This window comes from Aythya ferina (assembly GCF_964211825.1).
Source record: "Aythya ferina genome assembly, chromosome: 1".
Classification (NCBI taxonomy): Eukaryota; Metazoa; Chordata; class Aves; order Anseriformes; family Anatidae; genus Aythya; species Aythya ferina.
In genome coordinates this window covers 187,272,430-187,284,269 of record NC_140296.1, presented here as the reverse complement: position 1 = coordinate 187,284,269, position 11,840 = coordinate 187,272,430, and the positions used below count along the sequence as shown (strand labels likewise).

The 11,840-nt window shown below is 37.6% G+C and overlaps 1 long non-coding RNA gene across 1 annotated transcript in view; it reads left to right on the top strand.

Moving 5' to 3' along the window:
- Positions 1 to 682: 682 nt before the first annotated feature.
- The window catches only part of LOC311430381, a 57,968-nt gene continuing 46,810 nt past the window's right edge, over positions 683 to 11,840 (top strand). The window contains exon 1 of the long non-coding RNA XR_014688748.1: positions 683 to 763. This is a non-coding gene — a long non-coding RNA (uncharacterized lncRNA). The remainder of the gene's footprint in view (positions 764 to 11,840) is intronic.

Here is an 11,840-nt window from a genome sequence, read left to right as displayed (position 1 = left end):
TGCAGTTCAGTGGTCCTAAACAATTATAGCTGCAGAAATATTTTATAAACTAGTTCTGGCCTCTTTAGTGGTGGCTTTGCAACTATAAATGGAAAATCATTCATGGGTAGGATGCCAGTTAGCTCTTTGATGTACAAATCATTTTTTCTGTGCAAGGGTCTCTGAGCAAGCATGAGTTCATCAGGCATAGAAATACAGAAATTCCACTGGAGTGTCTGCTTGCAGCACAGAGACAGTACCACTGTAAGCTATCTTCTAATGTCTGTGTGGAACCCAGTTCAAAGTTTACTGTGATACATCATCACATAGTGCACTGCTGGCATTAGCATTGTCGAATGTACACCTGTAGCTATTGTAGGTCTTCAAGATAGGATGGCCAAAATGTGTCTGTTTGCATAATATAACCATAAGGAATGCTCTAGCAGTAAAAGTCCAATACACTTATTAAGAATATCGGTGTTTTCAGGTCCTTCAGCCTCTGAGTGTCTAAATATATCAGATGCTCAAAGCCATCTTAGTGACCCTTCTCTTTACTCTCTTCAGCCTCTCTTTTGTTTTGGGAGTGAGAAAATTGAACATAGTGCTCTAGATGTGGCTTTATATGTGCTGAACAGAGAGTAATAATCATGTCCCTTGACCTGCTGGCTATGGTCTTACTAATGCAGCCCAAGATGTGGTTAGTATTCGTTGCTGCAAGGGCACACTGTTCAGTTCGTTGCCCTCACCCATAGAACTGGAAGTACCAACCTGCACTCCTGCATAGGTATGTCTTGTCCCAGATGCAGGACCTTGTATTTATCTTTTTGGAACTTCAAGGCATATTTATCTGTTGTCCACTCCTTCAGTTTGTTGAGGTCTCCCTGAATGGTTGCTCTACTCTACAGTAGAGCACCCTATGATTTGGTGTCACCCTGCGGTTCCTAAGCATTGTATCATGTGGGTCGTGGATTAAATAATGTAATCCCCTGTCTTGGTTCTGGGAAATGCCACTTGGAATCACCTGCTAATTGGACTTCAAACATTTATTAACTACCCTTTGAGCCCAATGATCTTTCCAGTTTTTAACCAATCTTGTAGTCCACCTATCTGGGTTATTATTCCCCAGTTTGGCTCGAAGGACAGTAGGAAATTGCATTAAAAGCCTTGCTGAAGGCAAGGAGTGTAACACCTACTACTCCACCTTCTCCCAGACAGCATGTGATTTAATTGTAGAAGGCAATCAGACTGCTTAAGCACAATTTGCACTGGGTAAATTCAAGATGGCTGTTCTTGATCATGTACTTGTCATTGTATGAATGGGAATGGTCTCCATGAGTGCTTGCTCCATAATTTTCCCAGGGACTGAGGTAAGTTTAGTCAGCCAGATCATCCTCACCCTTTTCTAAGACAGACATAACATTTTTATTGTTGTCAGGATCCTCCTCTGACCACTGTGGCCTTTCAGGAAAGATAGAGAGCACCCTTGCGTGACATTTGCTGGCAGTCTTAGTACTCTCAGATGTATACTGTGCAATTCCATAGACTTGTATTACATTTCCAGCTTGTTTAAATAGTCCCTAACTTGACCCTTGCTACTTGGCATGGAGCTCTGGAAGATCTGAGAGCAAACCTTGGCAGTAGAAACTGAGACAAAGAAGACATTGAGTACCTACCCTGTGTCGTAAGGTCACCCACTGTTTTCAGCAGCAAGGCCAGGTTTTACTTGGTCTCTCATTTTGCTGCCAATGTACCTGCAATGGTGTTCCTGCTATCCTTTACATCCTTCACCAGTTTTAACTGCAAACAAGTGTTGGCCCTCTTAATTCAATCCCTGCGTGGCTGGGCAATGCTTTGGTGTTCCTCCTTGTCACTTCTCACTTCCATCTCCCATATGGTTCTTGTTTGTTTCTGACCTCAGTCATGTTCACTATGCAGCTAAGGCAGGACCCTGCTGTACCTGCCTGTTTACTTGCAAGTTAGGATGAACAACAGATATGGCTGACTCTGCCAGGTCCTACAGACAGGTTAGCAGGACACTTTTCCAGCAACTTCACTGCCTTCCTTTTGGCCAGTGCTTCTTAAAAAAGCCATAATGTCTCCTTATTTTGTTTGCTTTTTAAGAAAATGTTATTAGAATGATGAGCGATTAGAGAAAGATGTTGACAACTCTAGCAGTAATAGACCTTAAATTTCTCAATATGGTGCATTCTTTCTCCTTTATTCAGTCAAACTACTGAGTAAATTCAGTCAAAGGTGACACCTACCACTAGGAGAGTAAACTTCCACTTTAGTTCATATTTCTACATTAGTAAACAGGCTTTTTCTTGTGTCCTGGCTAGGTAGTATATACCTATTATCTCCTGCTTCCCCTTTACACACAGAGATACACAATTTTGTTTGTACTTATATGTTATCATTGATGATGCATTTGTATTAGCAGAGATTATCTATTTACAATCTGCCCTTGAAAACTTTACTAGAAGTTCACTTTGTCTTGTATAACTACAATTACTGTTTTTCAGACTAGACTATGTACAATATATACAGGTAGATGTTACTAGGAGTAGTCTGATTAGCTGTTTGGATCAAGGGCTCTATGAAAATAATCATTATTTGATTGTTGCAGAAGCAATGTTCCTTTGAGACAATCAAGATTTAGCACTTAGTAGTAACAAAGTATGAATAAATCAGAAAACAAGGTATGACCCTTAAGAGTTTAATTGTGTTTTACTACACTCTGGATCTTTGAGAAATATCTTAAACTTCTGTTACTAGTGAGCTGATATGATGTGTTTCAGCCTTTATGAAGGATGGAGGATGAAATCACAAACAATTAATAGGTTTTAACTCATGTCAAGATTAATCTACCTATCCACATACTTTGTTCTTTGTGAAATGTGTTCAGCTAAGAAGCTGGAGAAATGGAAGAAGAAACGAGAAATCCAAAGATACCTTTGAGTTAAAGACCATATTTTTATTTGGAACAGTAGAAATATCTGATCTGTGATGGAGGATTTTCCATGATAAAAGTAATGTAAATAATATAAATGAAAAATAGCCTTTGAATATACAAGATAGTGGTAATGATGGGCAGTGGTACAGGCTACTTGTAGAAATAACCACCTGTTTACAAGTGTCTGATGAAGACACTAAGGGGCTGAATGCTGACCTTTTAACAGGGAAGTATTAATTTAAGGATAAGCAATAAATGTAACCCTTTTGGTACAGTGTTATTGAGACCAGTACTGGGGTACTGTCAAAAGAATGCTGAAAAACTGGTAAGGCTTTCAAGGAAAATATAAGGTCAAGAAACCACGTGTTAAAACATCAATCTTTAATAGCTTGATCCATTTTGTTTGCTCAGGAGAAGGTTAAGAGGTAAGCTTTTACCATCACTGCCTAGAAGTAACTTTTTTTTTTTTTTTTTCCTTCTCCTATTTGATAGCTCTTTAAGTCTCACACAAGAAGTTTCCCAGCGTGGGAACTGGAACAAAGCAACAATCTATAGAAGTAAAATGGAAATGGATATCAGAGGATAAATATAGTTCTCTGTAAATTGAAAACTTCATGTTGAAACTGGATTTAAAGAAAAGGATGCAAGAAGATATACTCACATGTGAAAAGAAGTTACAGATTTGATGCAGAATTTATGTTATATACTGTGGCATTGTGCCAAGAGAAGTCTGACTGGAAAATCTCTCCAGAATTAATATTTATGACTCAAGGAGCATGGCTCTCTACAGAACTGAGTTCTCAGGGCCTCATCTTCCACTGTTATACATATTGCGTTCATAGGGAGACTGCACAAACTCAGCAGCTGTTTTCCCCATTTCAAAAAGTGTATTGAAGAACTAAAGTGGGATCAAGGAAGGGTAATGAGAATGACTAAGGATATGAAAAAAAATCTCTTTTGAAAGATTTTTTTTTTTTTTTTATGTTAGAGAGAAGATTAAGAAAGGGTATGCAGTAAAATAATTGTCTAGGTACAGTAGATTAGATGACTGTGTTCTCTGTCATCTAACATGAGCACAGGAACATTAGGGAAAATTAAAAGGTAACATTCAAAACTGATAAAAAACCCCTACAACCTATAATTACCTCTACTTATAAAACTTGTAATTAGAGTGTGGAACTCACTGCCAAATCACAAGGGCCAAGAATGTAACAAGATTAAAAAGAATATTGTATTTTTAGGGATAACAAGAATATTCAGAGATATAATTGGCTGATAAAAATAATAGAATGCCTATTAAGTCTCAGATTTCAAGGTGGAAACCAACTTTTTTGTTGAGTAGAACAGGTTGATACTGATATTGGCAAATCAATGAATAACAAATGTGGGTGAGAAGGAGACCACCTCTGCCCGCCCTCAGGTCTTTGTGCGGTGCAAGCCAAAATGCTGGAATAGAGAGTTTGTGCAGTGAGGCAACTCTTAATAAAGTCCTATGTTTGGCTAGTTTAATTCTGTTTGTTTGCGCAGCAGTACATACTTCAACTACTAAAGTTTGCAAGTAATTGATCCCAGTGTTTTGTTCAATGGAATAAAATCATGAGAGAGACTGGATATTTTTCAACCTGTAATCTATATACTAGTGGATATAGTAAGAAGTCACAATTTCTATGAATTTTATGTTTGCCAACAAATAAATGAGCAAAATTGAGGTTGGAAAAAGAAGTGATAAAAAAAAAAAAGTCAAGGTTTAGGTTATTTTTTGTTATTTAATAAAAAAGTATAAAGTTGCAAAAGTAGATCAATAGGTAATCCTCCATTTAAAATGAGAAACACTGGAACAGATGATTCTTAGGTTTCTCTGTATGGGGTAAAGAAAACAAAACAAAACATTGTTCATGTACCTTTGTTTAGTTTTAAGTAAATGCTGAAATACAGATTGAAATATATTCTGTTCTACCTCCCCTTTTCAAAATTATCATATGAAAATTTTGAAATGTGAAAGATAAATATTGGAAAACCTTAGCTGAGTTATTAGCTTAATAGTAGAAAATTTATATCATTCCATGGTTTCAGTGACTGGATCCAAAAGGCATATTGCTCTGTTCACAGTAAAATAATTCAGTAATTTGTTAATCATAAATTGATTCCAAAACTCAGTGGAAGTACTACCATGGCTTTCTATACTTGAGGACATAAAAGTTTAATTGATTTTCAATGATCACAGAATCACAGAATTTTCTAGGTTGGAAGAGACCTCAAGATCATCGAGTCCAACCTCTGACCTAACGCTAACAGTCCTCCACTAAACCATATCCCTAAGCTCTACATCTAAACGTCTTTTGAAGACTTCCAGGGATGATGACTCCACCACTTCCCTGGGCAGCCTGTTCCAATGCCTCGCAACCCTTTCAGTGAAGAAGTTCTTCCTAACATCTAACCTAAAACTCCCCTGGCTCAACTTAATCCCATTCCCCCTCGTCCTGTCACCAGGCACGTGGGAGAACAGACCAACCCCCACCTTGCTACAGCCTCCCTTGAGGTACCTATAGAGAGCGATAAGGTCGCCCCTGAGCCTCCTCTTCTCCAGGCTGAACAAGCCCAGCTCCCTCAGCCGCTCCTCGTAGGACTTGTTCTCCAGGCCCCTCACCAGCTTCGTCGCCCTTCTCTGCACCTGCTCTAGCACCTCGATGTCCTTCTTGTAGCGAGGGGCCCAAAACTGAACACAGTACTCGAGGTGCGGCCTCACCAGAGCTGAGTACAGGGGGACGATCACCTCCCTAGCCCTGCTGGTCACACTGTTCCTGATACAAGCCAGGATGCCGTTGGCCTTCTTGGCCACCTGAGCACACTGCTGGCTCATACTCAGCCGACTATCCACCATCACTCCCAGGTCCTTCTCTGTCTGGCAGCTCTCCAACCACTCCTCTCCCAGTCTGTAGCTCTGCTTGGGGTTATTGCGCCCCAGGTGCAGGACCCGGCACTTGGCCTTGTTGAACTTCATGGTGATGATGATGGTGATGATGATGTTGATGATAATAATATCAGTGAAGACTTGCAAAAAGAGATGTTATCTCTTTACTTGATCTGTCTTGAATATTGATACTATATTAAAAAACAAACAGAATACCAACACAGTCAAACAAAATCTTGTATGTTCTTATGGTCTTACACTACTCATTTCTACTCTCTATAGAGACATATTTCTAATTTTAAAAGCAAGAGGCAACATTTAAAATAGATTAAGAGGACAGGGATTTTGGTGGCTTAAGTCCAGAGTTGTTAAAAAAACATAGTAGTTGCAATATGGACACGATGAATACACATTCTTCAGTGTAATGGGTGACAGCACTTCAGCACAGCAGTTTAAGTTTTCAAGCACTTTTATGGCTGTATAAGCTCCTAGTTAAGGCTTCACGAGCTAAAATTGAACAGTGTAAAAGCATTCATATCTTTATTACTACTTTTCATTACGGTCACTTCCAGTGTGTCTCCATCTCCACTTTCTCCGCTTCAGCTTCTCAACCATTCAGTAATGAGAGAACTGCTTTAAAGTTACACTAACCACAGAAATAAAATCTGTCTGTCCTTGGAACCACATACAGGAGGGAAACACCAGATTACTCTGAATGGGTGTGCCCCAGCTTTCTAATGGGCAAATTACCAGTGTTCCTGATCTTTGCTAAGCTAAAGGAATTTAATTATTAACTAGTAAAAAACCTAGTCCTACACAGGCATCTTACATGTAGTCTTTTGCAGAACCATCACCAGTCACTGCTATTTTCATTAGGATCAGCCACAGATGGTACCAGTAACAAGCTGAATTGATGTGTATGCCTCTCTACAAAGGATTCTCAATACTATGCTAATGCATATAATTGATGACAGAAGTTCATGTGGAGAAGAAGATTATGTATTGAATATATTTTTCTGTAACTATAATTGTTCTTGTTAGTATAGGCTACACTTTCTTTTTTTTTGAAGTCAGATCAAGTGTATGGGAAGAACAATTCTAATAGCATACACAGAAAGTTTATATGTGGTTTGTTAATATGCTCTTAAATTTAAAAAAAAAAAAAAAAAAATAATAATAAAAAAAAAGATGGGAAGGAATGAGTATCATTAAATGATCTTTGATCAAGGCTCAGCTGAATGCACTCCAACATTTCTACTATAATTAGAAATTTAGTGACTGTCCTTGCTCAATGTTTTATTCATAGATAACTAAGGTATGTACCATAAACCACATATGACTGTGTGATCAAAGGATATTTTTCTGTGTATCTTATCAGTAGTAATATACTAACTTTATTATAATAATTTTTCGTTTTCTGTTTTGTTTCCATGAACTTTGTAAAGTTTATCTTGGCTTATGTTATGTTAATCAGTGTATCTAGTTGTTTAGTTTTTTAATTGCTTCCTAAATGTTAAAAATTAACAAAAAATATGCTACAATTTAACTATTTGCTTTTTGAAAGGATGAATTTATTCATATTTCAAGCTAATAAGTCTCCTATATCAGATCTTAAAATGTGTACATCGAAACAATAAGATAAAATTGGACAGCAATAGCTGAGGCATACAAGAATATTCCATTTGGAATATTTTAGGCATATTATTTTTTATTGCTTTCCTGTGTATAATTTTTGACACCTGACATGGAACTTACAACTTTGGAGTATAAATGGAGAGCCTTCCAAAAGGTCTTATTTTGAGGAGGTAGGGCCTCAGTATTCTTTTGGTAACTGTTCACAGTTAGGCGGTAATTCAAATATGTGAAGAGATGCTGTTTTAGGTGGCAGTGGTATACTGTTAGGCAGTGGTATACTGTTGCTCAAAACTTATGTGAGAGTTGTGCAGGTTCTTCATTATCTGCCTTCACTTGCTTTATCATCTTCCTACATGGAAGTCTCTGATATACTGTTTTCTGAAGTTTTAGATGCCTATTCAGACATCTATCTATTTAGATATCTGAATAATTCTTTCTGTTACTTTTCAGTAACTATGTTTATATTACATGTGATTTCAGTTTACTGTGTATTTTCAGGTACTCCATGAATGCACAATCATAATCTTAACCCGATTGGTATAGATATAGCGTGTGGGACAGTCATAACTACCTAATTGTGCTTTTGTCTACACAGACAGTAAGAATGTATTTTGACATCATTCTCAAGTCTGTTTACATCACAGATATAAGTCCTTACAATGAAGTCCTAGTAATTGTTTAGCTCTAACGGACTTTTATGAGTATTATTCAACTGACAACTCTGCATCCTTCTGTCCTTCCCCTTCTGCACTGTGTTAGAAACTACCTGTGATCACATCCTGCATACCTTCTTAAGACTACGGCAGGTATCCTGCATGCCTTCTTAAGACTATGGCAGGTAGACTTATTATCCCCTTTTACATAATGTAAAGTGGAATTATGTATTTTCCACCTTTCCATATCATTTTCACTATCTGATAGCAACAATAAATCTAGGACAAAGAAGAGATGGTTGTGCCACAGACCAAACACTCTCCTTCCCAAATGCCACATACAGCTTACATCCTGGCTGCCCCTTCTGGAATTGAGGAAGAGGAGCTTGTATTTCTTGAGTTGTTTAGGCAATCATTTTTGACCAGCCGTCAGCACTAGTGTGGACATTCATCATGCAAAAGGGTATGTCTGAAGAGGCACCTAGCTCAGAGTTTGGCAGAGGGCAACAACATCCTGTACTTTCCCTGCAGCAGCCCATACAGTGCTGTACTCTGCACTTGTAGCTGGAACAGCAGTGTTATCACACCAGTGTTGTGTCTACTGCTGAGCAGTGCTGGCACAGCATCGGGCCTCTCTCTAACCCTCCTAGGGGGTGGGCAAAAAGTGAGAAGAGAAACATCACTAAGGCAGCTGACCTAAACCAACCAAAGGGATATTCCATACCATGTGATGTCACACTCATCAATAAAAGGTGGAAACAGGAAGAAGAGGGGAGGGGTGGGCTCTCGTTGTGAAAACGTCAGTCCTCCTCCCAAACACCGGCTGCGTGTGTTGAGGCCCTGCTTCAAGGACGTGGTCAATCATCGCTCATTTGTGGGAAGTAGAGAGTAATTTCTTTCCTCTGCACTTCCACATAGCCTTCATTTGTTTTATTTATTTGTATTCCTCCCTTTTTTTCCCTTCCCCCCCCCCCCCCCCCCTTTTCCCCTTTCCCTTTTTATTTCCCCTTAGTTAAATTGTTTAGTTCATGGTAGTCTTTATTTAATTATTATAATTATTTCCCTTTAATTGAATTATCCTTATCTCAACCTGTGAGTTGTTCTTTGCTTTACTTCTCCCCCTTCTCATCTAAGGAGGGGGAGCGAGAGAACGGTTGTAGTGTTTAGCTGCCCAGCACGGTAAAACCACCACACATCCACATGGGAATGAAATGTCACCCTGTTGTGAAAGCACTAAAATACTCTAGTGGTGAGGACGCTTACAAAGGAAGGGAAGATATGGGTTCTAGACTCATGGCATTAAGGAGAGGCACACCTGTAACCTTCCTGGAAGGTCTTCCGGTTACCAGGCTAATGGTGCTCTGACTATACCTACCCTGTGAGGCAAGGAGTGCGTAGTTTTTCATGGGCAACAAAATGGAATTTTTCTAATATTTTTTTTTGCTGTTTGACATGTTCAACAGTAAAGTGATTCTTGAGGGTAGGCAGCTTTAATTATTCTTGAACTCTGAGAATCTAAATTCCAAGTGAAATCACTGTTTAAACATTCTGAATATGTCCCTCCTTGTTAGGGTAGTCTTGTGTGATGGAGGAATAGTGGGCAATATATCCTGGTCCACATGTCATTTTTATATATATATATATATAATATTTATAAAAGGACATTGTTATACTAAGATATAAATAGTATATTTTGTGTGAGGTGAAAAGGAACCAAGTTGACCGCATTTAAGATAGTGATACAGAAAAAAAAAGTGTTGAAAGAGTCTGTAGCAGTGTTGAAAATGATGCTAAAGATGTGTTTTAGCTGACACTGAATTAGAAGCTATGGATAATTGTTAGGTTGATGAAGGTGGAAACGGAAGGAATGTGAATGGCCTTGGACTGCAAGAAAGCGAGTAGAGAAGTCAGAGAAGGTATATCCAGAACTGCTTATACTAGAAAATAATGACTAAAACTTCTTTCTAGATGAGATCAGAGAAGAAAACCAATGCCAAGCACCATAGTATGTTCCTACATAGAGGAGGGCAGCTAACCATATTCTACTTCTGCAGACTTTAGTTGGAATACTGATCCAGAAACTGTTTAGCACTTCAGAATCTGTATTTAATGTACAGGTGTGAAAGTCTGTGTTGACAGTTCCAACTAAGGTCAGAAGGTGATGTATTTAGCACTTTCTCTAAGAAGCGTGGCCTCTGTTACTACGCAGTTTGGTCATCTATGTATAGTTTTGTGTCTCCTTACCTACAGAACCTCTCTGTCCTTCATTCATGAGGATTTGGTGAACTAGTCATGAAGTGTGTCATTTTGATTACATTCTTCCTGATAAATGCTTTCCTAAATACTTCAATGAGGTATAAGCCAGGTTTTCATAGTGGTAACCAATTGGAACATGCACAATGGTATGCTGCTCTCATATAAATTTAGGCCATATAAATACAAATGGAATTGATCATTTGATGGGATAAAGTAATATGCATTAACAATTCCCCCTTTAATTTGTGGAGCTGTTGCAGCTGTTATATTAGTTTGCCTTGGATCATCACATTTACCTCTTTGAAGCATTGGCAAAGAAAATTCCAACAAGCAGAAAGTTATCCAGGCCTATTTACTTTGCAGCAATTATTTCTAGTTGCTTCTCTTTAACATCATCCTTAGCTAATCTTGAAAAGGAAATATTTCACCATTATTTTATGGTACAAAGGCATGTTTAGCTTTTTTTTCAAATATAGAAAAGAGATAAATGCTGAAAACCTCTGCCTTTTCCTGCATGAATAATAATTTTGTCATCTGCCTTTTCTGGTGTAATTGATATTCTTCCTACCTCTTCATAGCAACAGACACAAGAACTATGATTTCTTTTACTCATGATTTTTATTAACAAATCTTTCATCAAGTCCCATTGACCATGATTTTTTTTTTCTGCCTATTATTTTAAATTCCATTGTTACTTGATCTTAACTTTTGTTTTACATTTCTTGATTCCATATTTAGTTAATATTCCTTTCCATCTGTCTGCAGGGAAATTATGTATACCTGTATTACTAATACTTAAAATAAAACAAACAAAAAAGTGAGGAACTTTAATAAGTAATCAATAAATTAATAAATATAATTTATTATAATAAATTTAATAAATAATAAATTCCTACATTTTGAAAGTTTGTGAAATATATGGGCTGAGAGTAGTATCTCTGTACTTAAGATCTGAACACTACTAATTTCTTAATCTGTCTTGTAGTCAAAACGAAGGGAGTGAGGCAATGTTGTATCGCTTGCCATACTGTTGCTTTTCATATCATTTCATGAAAGCAAAATTTTTTGTGAAATTCAAGATCTAAGCTAATGATGTAAATGTTGAAGTCCATTTTTAGGCATCCAGAAGGTACCTGTCTGAGGACATTTACGGACTTGAGCCAACAGATTAAAATCTAATGTTTGTTAATTTAAGTTCTGTGCTTTACCACCGAGGAGTCCACTGCTGATGTGGCAAAGATGGCTGATGCATTTGTGGATATATCTGCTACAATTTTCAGGTCAAGATCATCAAGGTAAAATGATCTCAAGGCTGAATCATTTCAGTTGAGATTTTCCATAGGACTAATAAGTCTTATGTTAAGTGAATATATCTTAGTTACATTTTAAGTTTGGTTCAGTTGTAGTTTCTTTAAGTTAGATACAGCTAAAAAGAGGCAAAATATACAGTATT